At 38.9% G+C, this 24,984-nt stretch overlaps 1 long non-coding RNA gene across 1 annotated transcript; it reads right to left on the bottom strand.

Annotated features, from left to right (window-relative positions):
* Positions 1-3,063: 3,063 nt before the first annotated feature.
* LOC106032288 (uncharacterized) lies at positions 3,064-21,779 on the bottom strand. Its single transcript, XR_010831151.1, has 3 exons — positions 21,716-21,779; positions 18,271-18,401; positions 3,064-3,221 (listed from the first exon to the last, which is right to left on the bottom strand). It is a non-coding gene; the product is annotated as an uncharacterized lncRNA (long non-coding RNA).
* Positions 21,780-24,984: the final 3,205 nt, after the last annotated feature.

Below are 24,984 nucleotides of genomic sequence, written 5' to 3'. Positions count from 1 at the left end.
CTAATTTCAGAAAGAATAGTCATATTGCTGAAATATTCCAATTAGGAATTCATGAGGCTGATGTATGGAGCTTAGAGAAATAATCTGAAATTTAGGAGCTGTTGTTCAATATGTGTAACCACAAGAGGAATTCCTTAGGGTTTCAGTAGGAACTGCATTCCCCAGTCTGCTTGAGTAACTATCAAAAGGTGCTGCACCTCTGTAATTCAAACCAGCTGAATTTCCACTGAGGGAAGACCATGGAGTAGGGGTGACACTGAAAACTTCAGGTCCTGAAGAGCTCATCGCCTAGAGGCTTGGCAGTGGGCAGAGCCCAGGCAGCTCCTGAGTGCTGCTCCCACCCTTTGCTACTGCTCCCTTGCATGGCCCTCAGCAACTCTATTAGCCCACATATGCAAAGACACATAGAGAGGTGCCTCACCTCCAAGTCTCAGTTTCTTCTGTCTGCCTGACACAGAAATAGACGGTCATCCTCAGCTTCATAGGCCTAATAAGATAATGCTGATACAGTGCTTAAAAACACTTAAAGCTGGTACCTTGTACGAGCTGATCACTGTTTTATTCTTGCATGTAAGAATTCACTGTTCAGATTTCAGAGGTCAGATCTGTGTAACTCTAGGCAAAATGGAAAACATCTGCCCCACAAACATTTGCAGTCAGCCATAAAATGACAGTCAAAAGATACTTATCTGCCTGTACTACCTTTGTCATGGCAGCCATATATATCTTATTCTGTAAGCTAGATCAGATATATATTGAACTGCTTCAGATTGACTTTCGCTCTCTCCTTTTCATGGATACACGAAGTACAGGAAATGGCTCCTGCACTTTCTTTTCAAATTCACGTTCTCTGCAATAGAAGTGAGATTTTCTTAAAGGAAAAGAAAGGAACATCTGAAACCAGATTTATCCTCCTGTTTCATGAGTGAGAGTGTGTCCTGGTTCCAGTTAGGACAGAGTTAAGTAGCTCATAGTAGCTGGTAGGGTGCTATGTTTTGGATTAGGATGAGAAGAGCGCTGATAACATGCTGATGTTTTAATTGTTGCAGAGCAGTGTTTACACCAGGCCAAGGACTTTTCGGCTTCTCGCTCTGTCCTGCCAGCGAGCAGGCTGGGGGTGCAGCAGGAGCTGGGAGGGGACAGACCCAGGACAGCTGACCCAAACTGGCCAAAGGGGTATTCCATACCATCTGACGTCATGCTAAACAATATATAGGGGTGGCTGGCCGGGGTGGGGGGGGCCGGCTGCTCGGGGATAGGCTGGGCATCGGTCAGCGGGTGGTGAGCAATTGCATTGTGCATCACTTGTTTTCTTACACATTATTATTGTTAATACTATTACCATTATCACTATTATTATTATTATTGTTATTATTATTTTCCTGTCTTAATAAACTGTCTTTATCTCAACTCACAGGCTTCACTTTCCCGTTTCTCTCCCCCATCCCAGAGAGGGAGGGGGGAGGGTGAGCGAACGGCTGTGTGGTGTTTAGCTGCCAGCCGGGTTAAACCACAACAGAGTGGAAAACACTGAGAAACAGAAATAACGAGGCGGGGTGCCGGAGGGAATGAAGCTCTCAAATATACAAGCTCAGAAAGAAATTAAATTCACAGACACTACCTAAAAGGGGACAAGACTGCGAGTAATAGTTGTGAGGCTTCTTGATAGTTATCAGAGGGGGAAAAAAAAGCCATAGAAGAGCGGGGAAAGGACATATTACAACAAGACAATATCACTGTTTTAAAGAAACTAATTGGAAAACTCAAAACAACTTGGATGGTATTGCAAAAGAAGAAGAGAGGGGCCTGAGGCACAACATTCAGTTTTGATCTAAAATCTCTCTTTTCATGCTTGCTTCCCAAAAAGGCAATTCAGGAAGTGAATTCATCACTTGTATTATTTCTATCGATGTATTTTACCTAAAATGTTGTTTCTAAACGTCTTTAGAGATATCACATATAAGGTTTGTTTATTTGCAGGCAAAATTATAAATGAAAGTTGAATTTCAAAGTTAAGTAGATAAATCTCGTACATTAAATAATATCTTTCTCATAGCAAAGACTGAAAGAGCAATAGGGATATTGAGAACCATCAGCAACTATCCCAGAACAACTATTGTAAATACTGAAAACTTCATATATAGCATAACTTAAGACAGGCTACTTAATAAAGACATCAATATATAAATGAAATAAAACTCTTGCATATTTCAGGCAAAATATTCAAAACCTGCAAAAACCTAAGATTATAAAAGAAGATGGACTTAGGCAACATTTAACTCCAAAATGTCCAGTTTTCATTTAACATATACAGGGAAATCTAAGCACTCTAAAAGGAGGTTTATGCAAACTGGCCTCAAAACCCCAATAGGAAATGCTGAGAAGGTTATGTCCATATGTGTGTTGGACCTACACTGAATCTAGATGCGGTGAATCCTGAAGTGGATCATGTTTTTTCTTGCAGAAATATGTTTTCCTAATATCAAATTTCAAGTCCCTAATTTGCAGAAACTTAATATCTTCCCAAGAGCTGAGAATCACTGTGGACCAACTCTAGAATGGTGAGAAATTTTTAATCTAAAGTAAATACCAAGGACCACAGAATGCTATCATTAAAAGTAGCACAGAAAAAAAAAGTCTTGCACTGCCTCTTTGCTGTATATGGGCCAGTGTATGTGTATATGGACCCTGGTGTAAAAATCCTTCGGGTGGAAGAAACTGATGAGGATTTAGGTGGTGGGAAGAAGGGTCTGTAGCAGGTTATTAAGCTGACAAATTAGAACAGGCTAAGGAACCCCCTGACCTGAAAACAATCAAAGGACAAGGGAGCATTAGTCTCCATTAGGGATTTGTTTATAGTTGTTTTTGGGAACAGAATACCTAATGAGATGAACCCTTGAGCTAAACCAATAATGATATTCTCATGTTTTTGAAAGAGATTTTAAAAAGAACAACAAGATTACATTGCATACATTGACAGGAATCAAACTCCGGGATGGCATCCTTGCAGAGGAACTGACTCTTGTACTCAACGACAGATGGCAGGAAAGGATTTGTCCTTCCTAGACTCTGCTGAAGACCTTCTGCAATGTAAGAAGTGTTCAACTTGAGGGGGAATAGGCAAAAAGCAGGTAAAGAAGAGGGTGATAGGAAATACAGATGTATCTGGAGTCTTTGTTTGTCTTTCTGCTGATCCCTTTTCCTTGTGGAAGCATTCTTTTCTACAATAAAAGAAGTAGAAATAGGATTAATATGTTGGGCTTACCTGATTCGGAACTTGAGCAATTCATAATGAAACACATTTTTCTGTCAAAATGTTATAGCTACTTCATCAGAAAATTACTTAACTCCAGCAGGTGGACCTTAACTGAGCTTACTTCATGCAGAGACCTCTTCTACTATTTTTTACTTGGGACTGGATAATTGAATCAAAGTTTCTTGCTCATTTTGTTTTGTGTTCAGGTTTTGGATGGTTTGAAGTCCCTCAGATCTCTCCTCTATTCCCAGGACTACTTCAGCTCTTGCTAAACCATAGATTTTTTTCTGAAGATGAAATTCAGGGTTTCATTCAATACACCTGTAGCGGAAGGGCTAGAATTCATTCTTATGTCAAATAGGCAGGCTTGCATATGATCACTTAGTTACAAACACATGAAGTGTTTGTAACACCGGGAAGAAATCTGTACATTTAGGAAACTTAAACAAGGTTTCTTGTTTGAAAATGGTTTATTTTAGGGTAGAAATTTGATCATTTATTGTTGTTGTTTATGAAATTTCAGTTAGAATATTCATCTTGCCTGTAAGGCTAAGAGCTTTAGGAGATAATTTGCATTGGTCCTTCTATACCCATTTATTTATTTAGACTTTCCTCCTGAAGGAATCTGTAAGACAGGAAATAACGTGTTTCTTTATGAAGCAGAAAACATAGTGGATTAACATGTGAAATCTCATTTGTTATCAATTGCACCTACAATCTACCTTTGCCTTTCAGTGGCATGAAATATAATCCTTTGTCTTTATTTCTTCATGAACTTTCATTCTTTATCTGCTCCAGTCAAGTTTAATTTATTAAATGTGAGAAACTACACCATTCTACGAGATATTAAATTGGGTTTCGATTTTTAATTGTTGAACTTATTTTAACTGGCGGTATATTATCTTGTGCAATGCTTCTTTGGGGGAAAAAAATAGTGGTGTTCCAAATTGCCATAACAACAGGCTGCACTCCTTAAAACAAGATAAGCTGTGTGTCAAAGTACAGCTGTTGCCATGGTAACTCGTTGCATATTTAAAGTGCAGCAGCCTGGTTTAATCAGTCAAATTGTCCCTTTTCAAAAAAAAAAAAAACACAACTGCATAGACATTCTTCTACCAGAAATAGAAATAGAAAAAGAGAGGGATATGTAGAGAAAATAAAGAAATAGAATCACCCCTTTAATTTCTTTCTCAAGTGATACCTTTTGACTCAGAAAGGTCACTTGCTCTGTTTCTTTCTTGCAAGCGTGCAAATAGTGGATGCAGTATTTTATCTGAGGATTCTCAGAAATTCCTCTCAGCTATTCATGGTAGGCTTCCCCTGAACAGGTTAATAAGATATTAGCATCTAAGCATGTAGTTGTGAGTTCATAAAATCACCTAGTGACAATTATACATATTTATAACCTCTGTGTTTGGGAAGACTCAAAAAATGGCAGCTGAACTTAAATCAATCCCTTAAATCAATATCTGCCATTTCTATGAACCTCATGATTAGATGGTCAAAGCTAAATGAGCTGTTTCATCCTTTTGTCTTTTTTTTTTTTATTTATTTAAAGAAAATGTTTATGTACTGAAAAATAGATTGTTTCTCTCTGGAAGAGAACAGTTATGATGCATAGGTGTCTGTTGTACCACGCTTAGCTGCATTGTGTCATGTCAGATTCCTGTACTTTTGGCCATGAAAGTCAATGAACCATAAAGAAAGTGACATTTAAGCCTCAGAAGAATGCTAAAAAACATAGCAAAAGCCATAGCATTTCAAAGGCTATACAATCACTATGCAGTTTTTCTGAGATATTACTTGATATGAAAGTAGGTGAATAGGGTGCATTACCTGTACACTGCTATTGTACAAATATTACCTCCTGATGTGTCTGAGAAGTGCCATTAGTTTACCCTTCCTAATAGGGATTTTGAGTGAGGGAGTCCAGCTCTCACCCTCAGAGGTGTAGTTGCCCGTCCTATTTCTTTTGAAGCCTAGAGAAAGAAGTGTTGCATACAGAATAAGACAGGTTCTGCAGATTTGGAATGGCTTCCTTCTCCTCATGAAGTGACAGTCAGACAGTCAGTGCTGGAATAGGAACTGCAACAGAATTCTTGGAATGCAAATGGATTTTAAGACCAAAATTCATAATTTTAATAGACAAGCAGAATATCACAGATGTCTTATTGCTTTTTGAGGAAAAGATTAAAAAAAAAAAAAAGAAATTTAAAGCATTAAATTCTGTTTTGTATTCCCCACAGAGAAAATACATACTGTTTCTGTTGTGCTACTGTTCTACCAGCTCTATTATGCCTTATTGAAAGAGAAAAAACAGGTTTTCAGGGAGGCTTTGCCTCTTCCTGATGCAGTATCTCTATGTAAGGTGGTATATATCCTGGAGGAAAACACTGAAATCTTCCTTGAAAAGCTGCCAAAAAGTCATTAATTTCTAACACAGAACAAATGCAAAACACAACAAATATGAGTCCAGAAAATGTTTGGTTGTACTTCACACTTGCATATCTCATTGCTACTGTGTTATGGTTATTTGAAGCTGACATCACAACTGAGATTTTCAGAAATTAAATATAGCTATCTGCTCTATTTTCTAAGTGGCTGTCAGAACATTTTTTTCCTGCTCATGCTGATAAGCCTCCCTTTCTGCCACTTATATAGCGCTACTGAGACATTGTTTTATTATTGATATATTATGGAAATTGGTTATGCTAGCTGGACAAAGACAAATTCAAAATATCAGAGTTAATCATCAGTTTATGATCAACTCTAAAGCCACTGAAACTTTTATATTTTTAAGAGTCACCTCACGTGAATAGTTCTAAAATATAAGTAACTTTGCGCTATAACTAGACCTCAAGCTTTAAAGGTGTTTGAGATACATAGTCTGGAATCTTTTTCCCCCAACCACAAAAAGTATTCTATTTGTTTTCTTGAGTGACCATGAGCTTTAGTGTATGAAAGAATCACAGCATTATCTGCCACACCATAGCAGATGTCAGGGCCTGCGGTTTAGCCATTGTGTTGAAGGAGAAACTGGACAAAAAGTCAAACTTTTTTTTTGGAAGGGCAAGATATCTACAGCAGCCTGCAAACTGAAGTATTGAACTGAAGTAGTCACCACGGTGTGAAAATAGCTGCTCTTAAGAATCCCAATCCCAAACACTCGTTCTCCACTGCAGGAAGCAGATGGCTTCTGAAAGCCTACACTGAGGATATTTTTATACTGCAGCCAAGATACAAGTACAGCTCACGAAGACAACAAGGGAATCTGCGGTAATGCAGAGCTCAGTGCAGGCTCCAGACTGTGGGAGGGAGCCTTGGTAAGGATGCACACAGGTATTTTATCTTGACCTCTATGCCACATATAATTTGCCTGAATGAAGCTGAATGTTACCCCATGCTATCCTTGTAATAATCCTGAAGCAGAAATTTGAAACAAGTTTGGAAGCATTGAAACAAGTAGAGGCATGCTTTAGCTGCAGTGTAAATACGTCCTGAGATGAAAAACAAACTTGGCATAGCATTTCCAAACAGAGGGAAGGACCACACCACAGACCTTTTTTTCAGACTAAATGCTTCTCAGGTGCACCTATTTTTAAACTACGAATAATGGACAAAACTCTTTGGCATGCCACCTACAAACATGTATGTGGAAGGCAACCTAAAAATAAGATTCAGCCTCTGTGGCCTGCAAGAAGCCAGGCAGAAAGGCTGCCCCATGCTGAGCAGCAAGACACGTTTTCAAAGACTCAGAGGAAGACGTGTTCTCAGGAAGTGTGTCCTCCAGAACTGCCTACTGCCAAACTGAGTGCCTAAATGGTTCATTTAGTCGGGACATCTAACGTGGATGGTGCCAGTCAAGGGAAGGCATCTCACACCTAGATGGGCACTGTGGAGTGATGTTAATTATATCATGTTGTGAGAGAGTCTGTCCCCTCCAGGGTTGCAGGCACCAGGGTCCAGGACCAGCCTTGAACCCCCATGGGCTGGTAGCCAGGGCAGGCCCAGAGCCTGCTCAGGCTGGTGGCCATGGAGAGGCTGCCCCACAGCATGGCAGGAGGCCGCAGACAGGGCCAACTCCCAGGCCTTGCACACGTGCAGTGTGAGGTGCCCCTCTCTGAGAGGGGAGACCTGCTGTTCAGCTTTACAGATGGGAAAACGAATCTCATAGTTAAAATTTAGGCTGGGAGGAGCCTTTGTGGGCACAGTCCTCCAGGGCAGCTGCCCTGCCCCCTAAGGGAGCCTCAGTGCCTGCAGTAGGCCTAGCAGAGAGGAAGTGGAGAGCAGAGCTGGAAACCCAGGCACCTCAGCAGCAAGGGCGCTAGGCCAAGCCAGGGGACATGCCCTCCTGTCTTGATCGTTGCCCACATTATTTTGTTCCTGGCACTTGCCTGTTATTTATGTGTTTACACTATTCATAGTTTAAATGACAAAGATTAAATAGTGTAACACTTTAGTCTGACATGAAGTGTATGCTATTCTTTCCATATCTGTATATTGAACTAGTATTGTTGTAATAACAGTATGAACATAATCTCATCGTCTTAACAGAGGGCATTTTTTTCTGGTGTGATCAGAAATACATATTTGGCCTGAATGTTAATATTTATATTTCAGTAAAATACATTCATGCTGAGATGAAAGGGCCTTTGTGGTTAGTGTTCTGTTCAAATCTCAATTAGCAGCTGAGCTTTGAAAAAATAATAATGAAAAAATAATAAAAGGGAGGATCCTATTAATGTCTACAAATATGTGAAGGGTGGGTTGTAAAGAGGACAGAGCCAGGCCCTTTTCAGTGGTGCCCAGTGCTGAAACAAGCCCAGAACAAGAGGCACTGGGCACAAACTGGAATGGAAGAGGTTCCCTCTGAACACCATGCAGCACGTCTGTACTGTGCAGGTGATGGAGCACTGGCACAGGCTGCCCAGAGAGGTGGTGGAGTCTCCTCCTTGGAGATCCTCAAAAGCCGCCTGGACATGGTCCAGAGCACCCTGCTTTATGGGGCCCTGCTTGAGCAGGGGTTGGACCAGATGGACCCAGAGGTCCCTTCCAGCCTCAACCATTCTGTGAAGTCCAGCCTTCATAGCAGATTCCCTTGTGCTAAGGGCAGAAACACCTGCAAGAGATGTTGTGTTTCCCAATCTCTTGGATCAATTTTACTAACACCAGTCTTGTCTGCTTCTCCTAAGGTGCCCGCTGTCTGAGGGCTGGCTTCCAGCTATGCCTGCTAGTTTTAGCTGGGGCTTCTTTGCCATTTTACCAAACAGTAGCCACAGCTGAGCAGGTGGGATGTGACCCATCCTTGTTGGGGTCTTCTTGTGTTCCTCCCGTTGCAAATTCCAGTCCAAACAGGGCCTGTTCTAGTGTTACCTAGAGTGGCTAATATTGATATGCGTATGAAAGTGCTTTCTACTCTACTAATACACCACTGTATGGTACAATAGCATTTTGTTGGCTTTTTTTTTTTTTTTTCTTTAAACCTCTGCAGCAGTGTTCAAATCTCTGCCTTTAATGCAAAGCCATTTGTTTGGGATGAGCATGAGATTCCAATCTTTCACTTTAATCTGCTGCCTTACTTGCTCTTTCTGTAGGTATTGCAGGCACCCTCTCACACGAGGCATACTTTCATCTTCTCACAATTACTAGTAGCAGCCAGGCACAAAAAGCAAGTGTCAGTCTCAGCTTAAATGACTGTTATGTCTTGTACATATTGCTGCTGCTTGGCACCCTTCTCTTCACAAAGCTGAAGACATTGCTACAGGTGAAGAAGGATTTTGTATCTCCCAGGCACAAAGTTGATCTGCATATAAGGAGGAGCTTGGGTGTGTAATGGCAGGCCTAGCTAAGTCAATAAAGAAAATAAAATAGAAATCTATTCTGCACTCCCAAATTCACTTCAAATTCGTGGTCTCCCAAAGGCAGACAGCACCATTTGTTCTGAGTAAGACACTCTGCTAGCTAGATGAATACATGCCATTAAATCTGGCATGCAGTGTTTAACATCACTACAATTGCAGAATAAATTCAGCTGCAGTATTTTTCCTCCTCCTCTTCTGCTCTTTCCCTTGGGCATTAATTAAATACAGCATTCACAAGCATAGCCCCTTTAGGAATGATTGTTCTTTATATATTACAAATCTCAAGCTGTGAATGCATGGGATAGTTATATTAATTTCTAATCACCATTTTTAACAGGGAGCAGCTGGGCTGCATCTAGCCAGCAATAGATATCTGTAGGAATTTAAATACTTTTGCCCATTAGTATGCAAATGCAGAACCAAATAGAGTCTTATTGCTAGAATAGTGAATTTTAGTTTTTTGAAAATATATGAGTAACCATAAAGAAGTCAAAATTAGATCATACTCCTCCTAAAGACAATCATTTGTCATTTATATGTCATCTGAATGCCTCAGATGTTCATGCAAATGCATGTGAGAAGTTCATATGGTGTAAAAAAATCTATCCAAATGTGCCTGAAAAGCATATAAAAGGTGGGAAATCCATCAGAAATATATAACATCTCTGTCAGAATATGACTAGATTACAAATCCCAGAGAAAGAAACCATTCTACTTCCATAAAATGAGACTTTCAAAGATTTTTGTATTGTATTGTATATATTGTATATATATATATGTGATTGTAGATTGTATTTTCTATTGTATATTTTTATTGTCAAACTGAATTGACTTGTTTGTGCTTTCTTCGTTCTTTTGCCTTCATTGGCGTTTGAAAGAACATTATTTATTTAGGAAAAAGCATACGCCTTTATGTTAGTAATTTCTACTGCAATCAGTCCTTGACCTAGATTCCCGCAGTTCTCAGAAATTATGTTCCTGAAGTTGTTCAAAGACTCCATTTCATAAGAGATTGAGTTCTTGGAATGTGGTATTTAGTCAAAGCTCAGTGTGTGAATCAAAATTGGACAAAACTCATATTGTTCTACTCTCAAAAGCCATTTTTAGCATGTTAAATAATTGCTTCACAGCTGGCTTTAATAAAACGGGTGTTGGAAAGGAGCCAGGCTCATGCAATATTTAAATACATGTTTAGCTAGAAAATAAAATGCATTACTGCAATCTGATTTTCAGAGATGTGAGACAGACATACCATGAGTTTTTGTGCAGTAATAGAGAGCTCAATGAAGTATACATCCCTTATTATAAGCATGCAAATAACATAATGCAGTTGGAGTATTAAGAAGAACTCAGAATCTGGAAGTGAAATCTCAGTGCTAACTAGTAGGAGGGGTTCTTTCTGAGATCTTCAGAAAAAGAACGCATGTGATTATTTAAAGAGAAGAGGAAAATAAGAGCATTGTCTACCAACATCCAATCTCAATATACAGAGGCAAAAAATATTTAAAATAAAATTCTAGTGCAAGGTAAAAATTTCAGTTCTTTTTTTTCAGTGTTATGACCAAATTAGGAGTGAGTAAGGTGCACAATCAGTCTCAAAGGTGTTTGTGAAGTTCCAGGTCAAGACAAAAGCTGTTTTTGTGTTCTAAATAAACTAAGGTCAAAGACTAGGAAGCACTGTAAACATGACAGTCCAAAAGAAGGACAGATTGTAGTCAAAAATTGATCAAACATAATTTCAGTGTATCTGTAACTACCATGTCCATAGGTAAGATTTCGTGCCAAAGGAAGAAAGATTAGAAATGACTGGGGAAAAGAGTATCTGGAGAAGAGAATGAATTCACATCTGCAAATCAGGAACCGTTTGATACGGAAATGCCAGAAGACAAACCGTGGATTGACAGAAAGGTAAAAAAGGAAAGCAGAACTCTGGTTCTCAAAGTGTTGTTGAGAGGCTGATATGAATTGATTATTTTAGTCTACACATGTCCATTCATTTTTCAGCATCGTACCTAATACAAGCGAGCAAAATTGTAAAGCACTATATGTATCTGTGGTGATAATTCAAGGACACAGAAATTTGGTCACATTTTTAGGTAATGTAAAAGTTTGTACACATAGGCTTCTTTTTTTTTTGCAAATAAGACTTAAGAAGCTGTATTGGTTAAGGGTAAATGATATTGAAATTCTTGGTTGTGGTATTGTTGGGAGTTCTTAGCTGAGAACAGTATTTGTGAAATTTGCCATCCAGAACATTAGATTGCTAGTAGTGTTTTGCCAGTTCTGAAAGTATTTGTAGTTAAATATAACTTTTATTTGCATTTGGTGTGAAAGATGCAGTGCTCACATACAGGAGGATCAAACTGCAGAGAATTTACTACCATGTGCAACATCTACAAATTTGTTGGAAATGTGTTAACACGTTAGCTTGTAGAATTTTCTACTTAGCTGCTGGATCTTTAGTTAGACATCATCTTTTCACTTAAAAGCAGCACAGGATCCTCTCTCAAGTGCTGAGGAAGGCATTAGAAAAAACACAGAATATGATGTTTTCAATGAAGAATTCTTTACCCTGGAATTTAACCCCCTTCTTGTCTGGCTCATCCCATTTTGCCACTGGAATAAGTCCTAATGCTCTTCTGTGAGGTGACATGCTTAGTAAAAAAAAAAGGATAACTGGCACCCTTTTCTAAAAATAAAATTTCTTGTAATCATGTGGATTTACTGAATATGATATTTCGCAGACATATATTGGCTTCAGCAAAATTTTCACTAGGAAGGATTTTCTAATCCTGATTCTTCTGGTTGCTGTTAATATTAGAGAAAACAGAAAAAGAGTATGAGAGCAAAGAGAAAAGGAAAAAGATGGGCAAATTTGATGACATTGATTTTCATATTTCAGCACACCATTGATACTGTATTAAAAATTATTCATTTTCATTTTAATACAGATCAAAATGTAAAAGCTCAAAACTTGCCAAGGAACTGAAGACTTATCTTCCACAGACCTTTAGTATTAAGTATAATCTAAATAGCTGGTTTATTCAGCTTTCTGTGGAGGGTAAAAGGAACAGATTGCTATGAAGTAGTATAAAAGAATTATCATATTTAGGGTCAAATTACATGTATAACTTCTAAGGAAATACAGAATGAAATCAGAATCAATTCATGAACTGGAAAAGGAAAGTGAACACGAATTTTATTCCTTGTGAAGTCATTGTGAAGTCATTGTGAAGACACAGTGTGATGGACAGGAATGGTTTCAAAGCCATAGAATCATTCAGGTTGGAAAAGACCTCTAGGATCATCTAGTCCAACCTTTAACCCAGTACTAAGGACCACCACTAAACCATGCTACTAAGTTCTACATCTACATGTTTCTTGAAGACCTTCAGGAACGGTACTCAACCACTTCCCTGGGCAGCCTATTCCAATGCTGCACAACCCTTTCAATAAAGAAATTTCTCCTAATATCCAACCTAAACCTCTGCTGGTGCAACTTGAGGCTGTTTCCCCTTATCACTTGATGCTTGGCAGAAGTGCTTGATCCCCACCTCACTACAACCTGCTTTAAACTAATTTAAGTAAAGTACAACAATGTCCCCCCTGAGCCTTCTTTTCTCCAAGCAGAACAATCCCAGCTCCTTCAGCTGCTCCTTATAAGACTTGTTCTCCAGACCCCTCACCAGCTTCGTTGCTTTTCTCTGGACACACTCCAGCACCTTGATGTCCTTGTAGTGAGGGGCCCAAAACTGAACACGGTATTTGAGGTGCGGCCTCACCAGATCCGAGTACAGGGGGACAATCACTTCCCTAGTCCGGCTGGCCACACAATTCCTGATATAAGCCAGAATGGTGTTGGCCTTCTTGACCACCTGTGCACACTGCTGGCTCATATCCAGACAGCTATTGACCAATACCCACAGGTCACTTTCTGCCGGGCAGCTTTCCAGCCACTCTTCCCCCAGCCTGTAGCACTGCATGGGCTTGTTGTGCCCCAAGTGCAGGACCTGGCACTTGGCCCTCCAGTGCTGGAAACACATGGCAATTAAAAGCTTACACTAAATAATCTATATCAACTATAGCTGATTATTTATTTATTATTTCAAAATCTGTGATCATTTATTGGCACAATAGCTATCAACTGTTTTATTTTATCCGGCAATATATTAATAGCATTTAGCTTACAACCACTTAGAGCTTAGCTCTGCCAATAAGAAAAAGCAAACAAGACCTCTGCTGCTGTGATATGAACAGTATAATTTTGCTGTCAGGGTAGATGTACTTAACCCAGAAAAGTTAGGCCATGGCATAGAGAGATGCTTGTTGCAGTAGTTAGGAAGGGAATTAAAAATCGAAGCAACTTGACCTGAAAACACATAGATAAAGATTAGCAGCTTGAAATTTTTTTCTGTTACTCCTTTGAGTTTTTCAGTAATTATTTGATTATTTGTGCACAGACTAGACTTCTAGCATAGGATAAGCATTTGTTTGTGTTGTGGAAATTATTGTACGCCTGATAGAGTGATGGTAGGAATTTTTTTCTAATGTATATGCACTTTGTTACTTACACAACTGATTAAATTTGAAAATGTAAGTACTTTAGCAGTAGTTAAACATGTATTTGATAACGTTTCTCTATTTTTTTTTTTTTGTTGTTCTAAAAGATACATTAGGAAGTTCTTAATCTTCAGTGCAGTTCAGTGGAAAGTTCAGCCTATTTCAGGTTATTTGAACTGTGCCAACACGATTTACCTTTCACTATTACTTATTCATCTATGTCTAAACTTCTTTTCTTAAACATGCTAATGACTTTATATGAAATTTTGAAAAGCATCACATATTTTCTACTAGTACTTTTTTTTTTTTATAGTGCATTTAATCTCAGTCCATTTCAACTGGCTGTTAATATTTTATTGATGCGGAGAAAGAAAACCTGTTAGAAAGCTTCATTTCTGATGTAACTTTAACGAAGTCAGTTGAGTTAAAGTACAGAAGAATTCTTATCCATGGCTTAGTGAGACTAACTTCCCAGTACTCTCAGTCAGGATATAGTAAATAATTCTGTATAGTGGTATAGCAGTTCTGGTTGAGCTGGACTTGATCACATCTGTTCTCCTTTGATGCTCAGAAAGTATTATTTTGTGTGTAACTAGACCTCTCTGTTACACATTCATATGCAGCACATCTGCATATAGATAATAATTGCATTGCTTTAAAAGGGATAAATAGCAGATTTTGAATGCAAAAAACAAGCTTATTGCAATTGCTTCTGAAAGGGCCAGATGAGCTTACTAATTATTAGTCCCTTACAGTGTAATTAATCTTTGTATTGTTATTCAGTCTTTCAAAGTAACTAGTATATTACTTTGTCCAGTGTATATACCTGTAGATAACTCTTTAAAACACAATTGAATGAATTGAGTTCTGAAGTCAGAAGCTGACAATAAATCATTGTAACGAGGTTCCTTTCATTTGTCATAGAATAAGAATATAGATGGAAAAAGAACATTAACCCACATTTATATTTTGTTAAGTGGATACTGTGTTTTTAAGTATTCATCTGACATCCTGAGCATGATTTCCATGCACAAGGATTCAGTGTTTTGCTCCTAATTTTCTAGCTGTCTCTTCAGGGTTCCTTAGAATGCCACATATGACAGAAAGATTAAAAAGCTTTTTTAATATCCAGATCCATGGCTGTACTTCACAAATTCTTAATCGAGGGTGAGGACTTAAGGTCTTTGTATGGCACCTAATGGCAACTGTTTAACCATTTACTAGTCCAAGGAATACAGGTCATCTGTTGAATAATGATGTGTTCTGAAGCACTGTTCCGGGTAAGCACAGCGATGCTTTTCAGTATGGTACCAGAGACTTAAACTTTTGTGATTACTTTCACCTTGTGGCTACATTCTCTAGCTATATTTTAGTAAATCATCATGGTCCTGTGTGATTAGACAACTAAACAATCTTATAATCAATATATTGAAACCAAAGGATCTAACAACGAAAATCTCATTTGGAGATACATAATGATGATGCAGTTATATATATGGCTTATAATCACGTTAAAAATTAGTCATTGATCTAAATCTAATACTATCTTCTACACAGATTTATCCTGATTAGAGACTAGTAATATGAAGACTAATCTTCAGTACTGCCAAGTTTCTGGGGAGAAGTTGGATCTTTTTTCTGTTTAATATAAAAAAATATTGAGCATAAGTTGTACATGTGGAGTCTATGTTCTGTCTTCTCCTATATATTTCCTGTTACTCAGTACATCTTCAGCTAGTTCATAATGACAGTCTTTTTCAACCATTTGTTAGATTTCCAAACAAATGTGTGTGTTATTGCCATCTTATTTAAGAAGAAAATCTGCACAAAAATGCTCAGCAATATATTGGTATCTCCAAAAAAGCTCCTTAAAACTATACTTTGCCAAGTAAGACTTGTTTAAAAAGTCCTTTATGTTCTTTCTGGTTTGCATCTTTTAATATACTCAGAAATGCTTTATCAATTTCTAATTTAGTATTGTGAATAATTGCCTCACAAAAAGAAGAAGCTAGTCTTGGCATACCCCACCAGGTCAAGATGTAAGTTGTGTATAATTTATTTGTGGTTTCACATATGATTTTCTGAACTTTATGTCCTTGTATTCTCTTCTATGCCTCTTTCCAAGTTTTACGTGTGCTAACAAATTGTTAGAGTTGCTGTGCAAGGATTATACGCAGAAAGTAAGTAACTGCTATCTTGTGTGTCGAGAAATTAGAAAAGTAAGAAAACACCAAATAAACAACCAAGTTATCTATTAATACATAAATGGTCAGGCCAAGTTTTCACAGGCATATTGGGACAACTAGGTAAATGCATGCTATGAAGAGCTTCTAAAACTGTGTTATTTATGTGGCAGATATAAATGATCACTTGAGAGCCATTATGGTATATTATGTAAACAAGCATTGAGGGGCTTTTGAAAATTTGTAATTATGATAGTGCAGTAGCTCTAAATTGATTTTCCATCAATGCTTTATGAGGCATTTGTTAATAGCACTGATAAGGTAAACCTCTGAACTAAAACATTCTACTTTTATGTCACTAACAGATTTAAAACAAACTGGAAGGATAATCTCCTCTAAAGTATTTCTCACTTTAGGTTTGGATTCTGACACAGCACTTTCTTCATCTGGTTATTCAGTGGGGAAAAAAAAAATAAGGTGTCAAAACAAAGCTCTAACATCTACATTGAATGGCTGTTACAAAATAAGGTGTCAAAACAAAGCTCTAACATCTACATTGAATGGCTGTTACAACAGGAGCTTTAAAGGTCCTGCAGTTTTCTTTTCTTGTTTGCCAGGTCCTCCAGGGGAATAAGTAAACACATTTCATTTTTTATTGATAATCCTGGTTCTTGGGGAAGAGACATGTTTGATATTTTAACCTGTGCCATCTCCAGTATAATCTCCTTCAGGCAGAGAGGTCTGAATTGGGGTGTCTCCCTGGAAAAAAACATTCCTATAAGCCAAAGCCTGATCTATAGTGCCTTATGCAGAGCAGTGGGCTTGGAAGGTGGCACGTGATAGTTTGGTTTCTGATACAGCTGGTGAATAAAAGTTAAACTGGGCCTTCTAAATTCTTTCCAAGTAAAACAAGCACAGGTATGGAATATTTACGTGCTAATATTGATAGTTCTCACTGAGAGGAAATTAAAATGAGGCTTGAGGATAGAGAAATACCAGAAGTACGGATACAGTAAATATAGACATCGCAAGAAATTGCTAAATGGAAATATACGAAAGTTCACAGAAGCTATTCTGATCATATCAGAGGGATACTGTGTCAAACTCTGTGCTGTAGTGGAAGTTTGTCTTTTGTCCAAAAGCAGAAGATTGTCATGTGTCATCTGTTTAATGTGCTTTACTCAGCTTCAATTGCATTTGGATTTGGGGATTTTCTGAACAATGTGGCTTTTTATACTTTCCTGTCATTCTCTTAGGCCTTAATGCACTAGACAGTCATTCTCCTCTTGACCATTATGGGCTTATTTGCAGCATAAATGAAAAATTAGTCCGATGTTATCTGTCCATCACTTTTTCATATTCTTGTGTGCAGACAGGAAGGAGACACCAGACATAAAAGAGCCAATAGCCGAATGTCAGATCTTTCTGAAATAACTGCAGGAGTAGCTTCCAGAGTTTACATTTGGAAAAGAATTGTGAAATAAAAATTAAGAGGAAAGAACACACAAGACAATAAATAAATAAATATTGGGTCAGTTGTCTATTAATGAATACTATAGAACAACCAGACAAACAAGCTTTAATCTATAAAATTGATGTTGACTGATATGGCTATCATTTTCATTGTGTGGGGTTTGTATAAAGCCTTAAGTCTTCAGCAATTGCTCTGTCATCTTCCATTTAATAAATTTATTAAAAGTTATAAGGTACAGTAGAGGTTTTGAAGAAATTAACTTCCTACAAATGTTGAGAAAGTAAGCAACAAAGCCTTGGAAGAAGTTCTGCATTGCAGTCAGTCTGTATCAGAGGGAGTGGCTGAGGTCAGCTGTGGTATCAGACAGTAGAGATTTCTCACTGGGAAGACCCACACTGCTCATGGAACCACCTTTATAATGTTTGTACTATGTTTTTGTACTAGCACTTTTTAAGCTATATCCTTTTGAAAAACAGCCCCTCTGATTACATCTTACGTGGCAATGTAAATGGCAATTAATAGTTTTTCAGAGATATTGAAGAACAAGTGAACTAGGCAGTGCTGGATACTGTGTTCTCCAACAGATTTTTTTTTTTTTGATAAAGGACACAGATATTAAAAATTTCAGACTAAACCCTTATAGCACTCTAAGTAAAGAAGACATTTTTAGCAAACAGCATTCCAAAATGATAATTCTTCATATATTTTAGCTTAAATTGCTATAATTTAATCACACATTGCCCAAGACATAAAGCTTGTCTGTCTGTCATCCATTTTTACAGCTTACATACTTTTTGAAAATAAGCAGAAACATTGCAAGAATTCTAATGAATGCTTTGGTACTGTGTGTCATGAGAACTGTAAACCACCCTACATTTTAAGTCTGCTCTTTGGCATCACTTAACCAACACGTTTGAGATCTTGTATTGTACTCACTACTACTGATTTCCTCGAAGTAATATGTAAGACTGTCATTCACACTCAGATTTCTCAGAACAAACAGCTTTCAGGAAATGCAACAGAAACTAGTCAACAGAAGCAGATGGGCATCACGGGAGTCTGGAGTGCTAAAAAAAAAAATATGACAAAATATATTAGCAGTGTATATAGCTAGTTTATACAGTTTTGTGACCTTATTACTATTATTTTCATATTCTGTCTTCTTTTGCCTCTTCTCTTTAAAGTCACATTTGCTATGGAATTGGTATATTACATTACCCTTCCCCACAGGCCATGGAAAAGAAAGGAACCTCAAGCATGTAAAGAGCAAAGGCGTTTTAAATATTGGAGCTAAACCTAAACAGAAAGTCACAAAACTCAGCAAGTACATCCCTTCTGCATCTGAAAATCAGAATTATCCACCCACAGTTTCTCTGTAAGGAGAAATTTAGAGATTTGAGAATAAAAAAGTGTGCTTGAGGGGGTGTGAGCAGGCAGATCACAGAGCACAGCAAACAGCACGTTCATGCCAAGTTTGGCACAGGGCACTCTCTCTACCTCCTGCTCAGTTTTCAGCAGAATAATTAAATTCACTGGACTAGAGAGAATCTATAGTGCAGTGGTTAGGGCACTCATCTGAGATATCAGACCACATTTCCAGTCTTTGCTCCAGGCAATACTGGAGCAATTTATGTTACTTATTCCTTGTGGCAGGAGCTGGGAGGAGGCTTCCCCCCACAATGAGCTTGCTAACCAAGAGACACTATCACCCTGTCGAATTGGCTGGTGCCAGCCAGAGCCTGGACCCCCTTTTGGCAAGCATCCCAAATGATTGTGCTACTCATAAAGGGAGACTCCTCTTCAGAGTTTGTTAAAACACTAGATCAAATAGGTGCGATCTGGATATAGAAAGTGAATCAGGCCTTCAAGGCCAAAAAAAGGGACAAAACTGGGCATGTCTGGTGAAAATGCAGATAACTGGCACTTGCTGCTTAGTCCTAAAACCTATAAAGAAAAAGAGGTGAGTAAATTTCTGGTTTTGCAATTTCACTTGGGATGCTTGCTTTCCATTTAAAGCCTTAGAATCTAAGAAAGTAAAAAAAGAAACCAAATTAAATATTTACCCCGAGAAAACATGAGATAGATTTCTGCACACTCAGCAAAGCTGATCAAAAAATAGTCTAATGAAATATTAAATATATTAAGAAACTATTAAATATTAAACTCATAAATATTTAATATAGTGTATTGTAAATATGATCAGCTTAATAAAAACATTTTAAATATCTTCCATAATTTGAGAAACAATAATTGTATTATGTTTCTTGGTCAAAATGTTTTTGAGCAATTTGAATTCCTGCCACTATAAATTTTTCCTACAGTAGGTTAGCACAATATTTTCATAGCATTAATATAGGTAAAATTTTCTTTTTAGTCTTAGAATGACAAATTTGACAAAGAATATATTTAATATATAATTTCTCTGTATATATAATGCATAAATAATTCTATACATATAAAATTCATATTAAAATTACATATACGTAATCTGCATATCACATTAAGATATGTACATAGCAATCTTACAGAAATGAAGAATCTGTAGTTTCATTAAGAAACAGGATAAAAACAGTAAAATTCATCTTCCTTTATATCCAGAAAGGGTAATTAAGATATCAAGGAAAACAAGTCTGCATTATGCCATCAAATTATTGCAACACATGTAATCTCATTTACTTTTTGTCAAATGAGATGAGATTTCATTCATTTTCATTATAACAATAAATATGTATCAACTAGTATTGGTACTTAGGGATTTATTTCAGTAGACAATTATTGTGGAACTAGATATAGAAAATATTTTAAAAAGAAAGGGTTACATAGCCATATCTGTGACAAGAAATGGGAAATGCACTCAGAGGTGTTTTATTTGCATATTTATATTCAATTTAAATAGAAGCATAATTTGAAGTTCTAATGTCTTCAATTTTCCTTCCCATGTCTCTGTGTATATGCATTTTTATACCTAGAAAAAATGCTAATGACAATGAGCAAATGATGTTACAGGAAATATGGGAAACTGTATTAGGAGTAGTATCCTAGGCAGATTTTGACACAAGGTCCTGCCTAGATAATTACTCATATAATTATCATGTTGACTCTCCTTGCATAGCTAAAATTCCCCTTAGGGCTGCTATGCATTCTAAATGTACAACAATAGAAAGAAAACTGACTAAAATCAGATAACAATGTTAGTCATAATTTGACTTACTAAAATAGTTTGGTGGATTTAATTTCATACTTCATTAAACTAGCTTACCACTATGTCAGAAGTGTTCAAATAAAAACATGGGATAAGAAATGAATGGTGTACTCAAAACAGCATATAAGGGTTAATGTGTCCTTATTTCTTTGGGGCCTCCTCTCTGTTTAAGGTTGAAATAAAAATGAAACAAAAGGAGGAGGAGAAATTGTATACCATATTGCACTTTTTCATCATTTTCAATAATACATGGATATTTTCTCCTGCTATTTGCTATTTATCCTACTGTTGGGTTTCCACAACTGAACTCCTCTTGCAAATGCCATTTTTTAATTTTGAAGTGATGATACTAATACATTAATTATCTGCATGTTTGGCTACCCAAACAACAATGCTTACCCTTTTACCCTTTCAAATTATGTACTCCCCAGTACAATTCCTGAGTGGTGTTTGTGAAGCTAGCAATTTAGTATTGAACACTCTTCATAGTTAAAAAGTAGATCTAGCTTCACCTCATCACAGAAGCTAGATCCAGTTTTGACTCAGATATGCAGGTTTAAATTAGTCCAAAAAAGCAGGAGACAAAGGATGAGTGAATTTCTACTGTCATGTCAGTGACTTTTGTTGAGCCTGGTTCACTGAGCAAGGTAGGATTCAAGATACAGTGAACCAGCGAGGTGGAGAAGAGGAGACTCGATGGCCTAATAGTTTAAAGCAATCATCCTGACAGAGAAGTCCTATATTCCAGGCTTGTTCTGAGAACTGTTCCTATGTATTATCCTGGATATCTCACAGAAAAAATATATTGATTGTCCTTGCAATACAGGCTAGAACTGATGAAAGCATCAGAAAAATGTAATTTTTAAATTCTGATTAAACTTAGTTATGAGACAGATTCTAAACTAGTCAGCCTGGTCAATATTAAGATGCTATAGCGTATACTTGTTGTGGTTTAACCCGGCTGGCAGCTAAACACCACACAGCCGTTCGCTCACCCTACTCCCTCCCTCTCTGGGATGGGGGAGAGAAACGGGAAAGTGAAGCCGGTGAGTTGAGATAAAGACAGTTTATTAAGACAGGAATATAATAATAACAATAATAATAATAATAGTGATAATGATAATAGTATTAATAATAATAATGTGTAAGAAACAAGTGATGCACAATGCAATTGCTCACCACCCGCTGACCGATGCCCAGCCTATCCCCGAGCAGCCGGCCCCCCACCCCGGCCAGCCACCCCTATATATTGTTTAGCATGACGTCAGATGGTATGGAATACCCCTTTGGCCAGTTTGGGTCAGCTGTCTTGGGTCTGTCCCCTCCCAGCTCCTGCTGCACCCCCAGCCTGCTCGCTGGCAGGACAGAGCGAGAAGCCGAAAAGTCCTTGGCCTGGTGTAAACACTGCTCTGCAACAATTAAAACATCAGCATGTTATCAGCGCTCTTCTCATCCTAATCCAAAACATAGCACCCTACCAGCTACTATGAGGAAAAATTAACTCTGTCCTAACTGGAACCAGGACAGTTATCCACCCCTTATTCCATACCATTTATGTCATGCTCAGGTTACACTCTTTTCAATATATTCTAATTAATCACCATTTTCATCTATGATATATAGCAATCATGGTAGTGATGACATACAGTATTATATAATAATTAACATACTACAATTCAACTCATGAGCTATTCTCACCCAGTATCAAATCCCCTTGAGGTACACACCGGACCTCCCCATTCTTTTGCATTACCCACCAAGTGCATCCAGGTCCCTGAGCAAAAGCAATTCCACGAATGGTTTTGCCTTTTCCTGAGGCAGGAGTAGCCCAGACTGTTTTACCCAGCATGTTTCTTACGTGCACTACAGGAACTTTATCCCCTTCTACAGTGCGTAACAGGTTTGATTGGGCAGGTCCAGCTCGGTTGGCAGATCCCCTAGTATTGACTAACCAGGTGGCCTTTGCCAAATTTGTATCCCAATTTTTGAATGTCCCAGCACCCATTGCTTTCAGTGTAGTCTTCAACAGTCCATTGTATCGTTCAACTTTTCCAGAGGCTGGTGCATGATAGGGGATGCGATACACCCACCCATGTTCTTTGGCCCAAGTGTCTATAAGGTTGTTTCGGAAATGAGTCCCGTTGTCTGACCCAATTCTCTCTGGGGTGCCATGTCGCCATAGGACTTGCTTTTCAAGGCCCAGGATAGTGTTCCGGGCGGTGGCATGGGGCACAGGATATGTTTCCAGCCATCCGGTGGTTGCTTCCACCATTGTAAGTACGTGGCGCTTGCCGTTGCGGGTTTGAGGGAGTGTGATGTAATCAATCTGCCAGGCCTCTCCATATTTATATTTCAGCCATCGTCCTCCATACCAAAGAGGTTTTGACCGTTTGGCTTGCTTGATTGCAGCACATGTTTCACAATCATGAATAACCTGTGCTATAGTGTCCATGGTCAGGTCCACCCCTCGATCACGAGCCCATCTGTAGGTTGCATCTCTACCTTGATGGCCTGAGGTGTCATGGGCCCATCGGGCTATAAATAATTCACCTTTATGTTGCCAGTCCAGGTCCACCTGAGCCACTTCAATCTTAGCAGCCTGATCCACCTGCTGGTTGTTTTGATGTTCTTCAGTAGCCCGATTCTTGGGCACATGAGCATCTACATGGCGTACCTTTACAACCAGGTTCTCTACCCGGGCAGCAATATCTTGCCACAATGCCGCAGCCCAGATGGGCTTGCCCCTGCGCTGCCAGTTGTTCTGCTTCCATTGCTGTCATTTGCTACCATCCATGAATCAGTATAGAGATAGAGAACTGGCCACTTTTCTCGTTCAGCAATAACTAAAGCCAGCTGAATGGCTTTCACTTCTGCAAACTGACTCGATTCACCTTCTCCCTCAGCAGCTTCTGCAACTCGTCGTGTAGGACTCCATACAGCAGCTTTCCATCTCCGATGCTTTCCCACAATACGACAGGACCCGTCAGTGAACAAGGCATATTGCTTCTCATTTTCCGGTAGCTTGTTGTACAGTGGGGCTTCTTCAGCACGGACCACCTCCTCCTCTGATGATATCCCAAAGTATTTGCCTTCTGGCCAGTCCATAATCACCTCCAAGATTCCTGGGTGACTGGGGTTTCCTATTCGAGCCCGCTGAGTAATCAGTGCAACCCACTTGCTCCATGTGGCATCAGTTGCATGATGTGTAGAGGGGACCCTTCCTTTGAACATCCAGCCTAGTACCGGCAGTCAGGGTGCCAGGAGGAGCTGCGCTTCAGTACCAACCACTTCTGAAGCAGATCGAACTCCTTCATATGCTGCCAATATCTCCTTTTCAGTTGGAGTATAGCGGGCCTCAGATCCTCTGTATCCCCGACTCCAAAACCCCAGGGGTTGACCTCGAGTTTCCCCAGGTTCTTTCTGCCAGAGGCTCCAGGTGGGACCATTCTCCCCGGCTGCGGTGTAGAGCACATTCTTTACATCTGGTCCTGTTCGGACTGGCCCGAGGGCTACTGCATGAACTATTTCCTGCTTAATTTGTTCAAAGGCTTGTCGTTGCTCATGGCCCCATTCGAAATCATTCTTCTTACGGGTTACTTGGTAGAGCGTACAATCAGACTGTAATTTGGAATATGCATTCTCCAAAACCCCACGACACCTAGGAAAGTTTGTGTTTCTTTTTTGCTAGTTGGTGGAGACATAGCTGTTACTTTGTTGATCACATCCATTGGGATTTGACGACGTCCATCTTGCCATTTTATTCCTAAAAACTGGATCTCTCGTGCAGGTCCTTTAACTTTATTCTGTTTTATGGCAAAACCGGCCTTCAGAAGGATTTGGACTATTTTCTTCCCTTTCTCGAAAACTTCTTCTGCAGTGTCACCCCACACAATGATGTCATCGATGTACTGCAGGTGTTCAGGAGCTTCCCCCTGCTCCAGTGCAGTCTGGATCAGTCCATGGCAAATGGTAGGGCTACGTTTCCACCCCTGGGGCAGCCGATTCCAAGTATATTGGACTCCCCTCCAAGTGAAAGCAAACTGTGGCCTGCACTGTGCTGCTAGAGGGATGGAGAAAAATGCATTAGCGATATCAGTTGTGGCATACCACTTGGCTGCCTTTGATTCCAGTTCATACTGGAGTTCTAGCATGTCCGGCACTGCAGCACTCAGTGGTGGCGTGACTTCGTTCAGGCCACGGTAGTCCACTGTTAGTCTCCACTCACCATTAGACTTTCGCACTGGCCATATGGGACTATTAAAAGGTGAATGAGTCTTGCTGATCACTCCTTGGCTCTCCAGTTGATGAATTAGCTTATGGATGGGACTCAGGGAGTCTCGGTTGGTGCGATATTGCCGCCGGTGCACAGTTGTGGTAGCGATCGGCACTTGCTGTTCTTCAACCCTCAGCAACCCCACAACAGAAGGGTCCTCTGAGAGACCAGGCAA

The sequence above is a fragment of the Anser cygnoides genome, chromosome 4 (genome assembly GCF_040182565.1).
Source record: "Anser cygnoides isolate HZ-2024a breed goose chromosome 4, Taihu_goose_T2T_genome, whole genome shotgun sequence".
In the NCBI taxonomy this organism is placed as follows: domain Eukaryota; kingdom Metazoa; phylum Chordata; class Aves; order Anseriformes; family Anatidae; genus Anser; species Anser cygnoides.
Note: the sequence above shows the minus strand (reverse complement) of the source record. Positions and strands in the feature narration are given on the sequence as shown.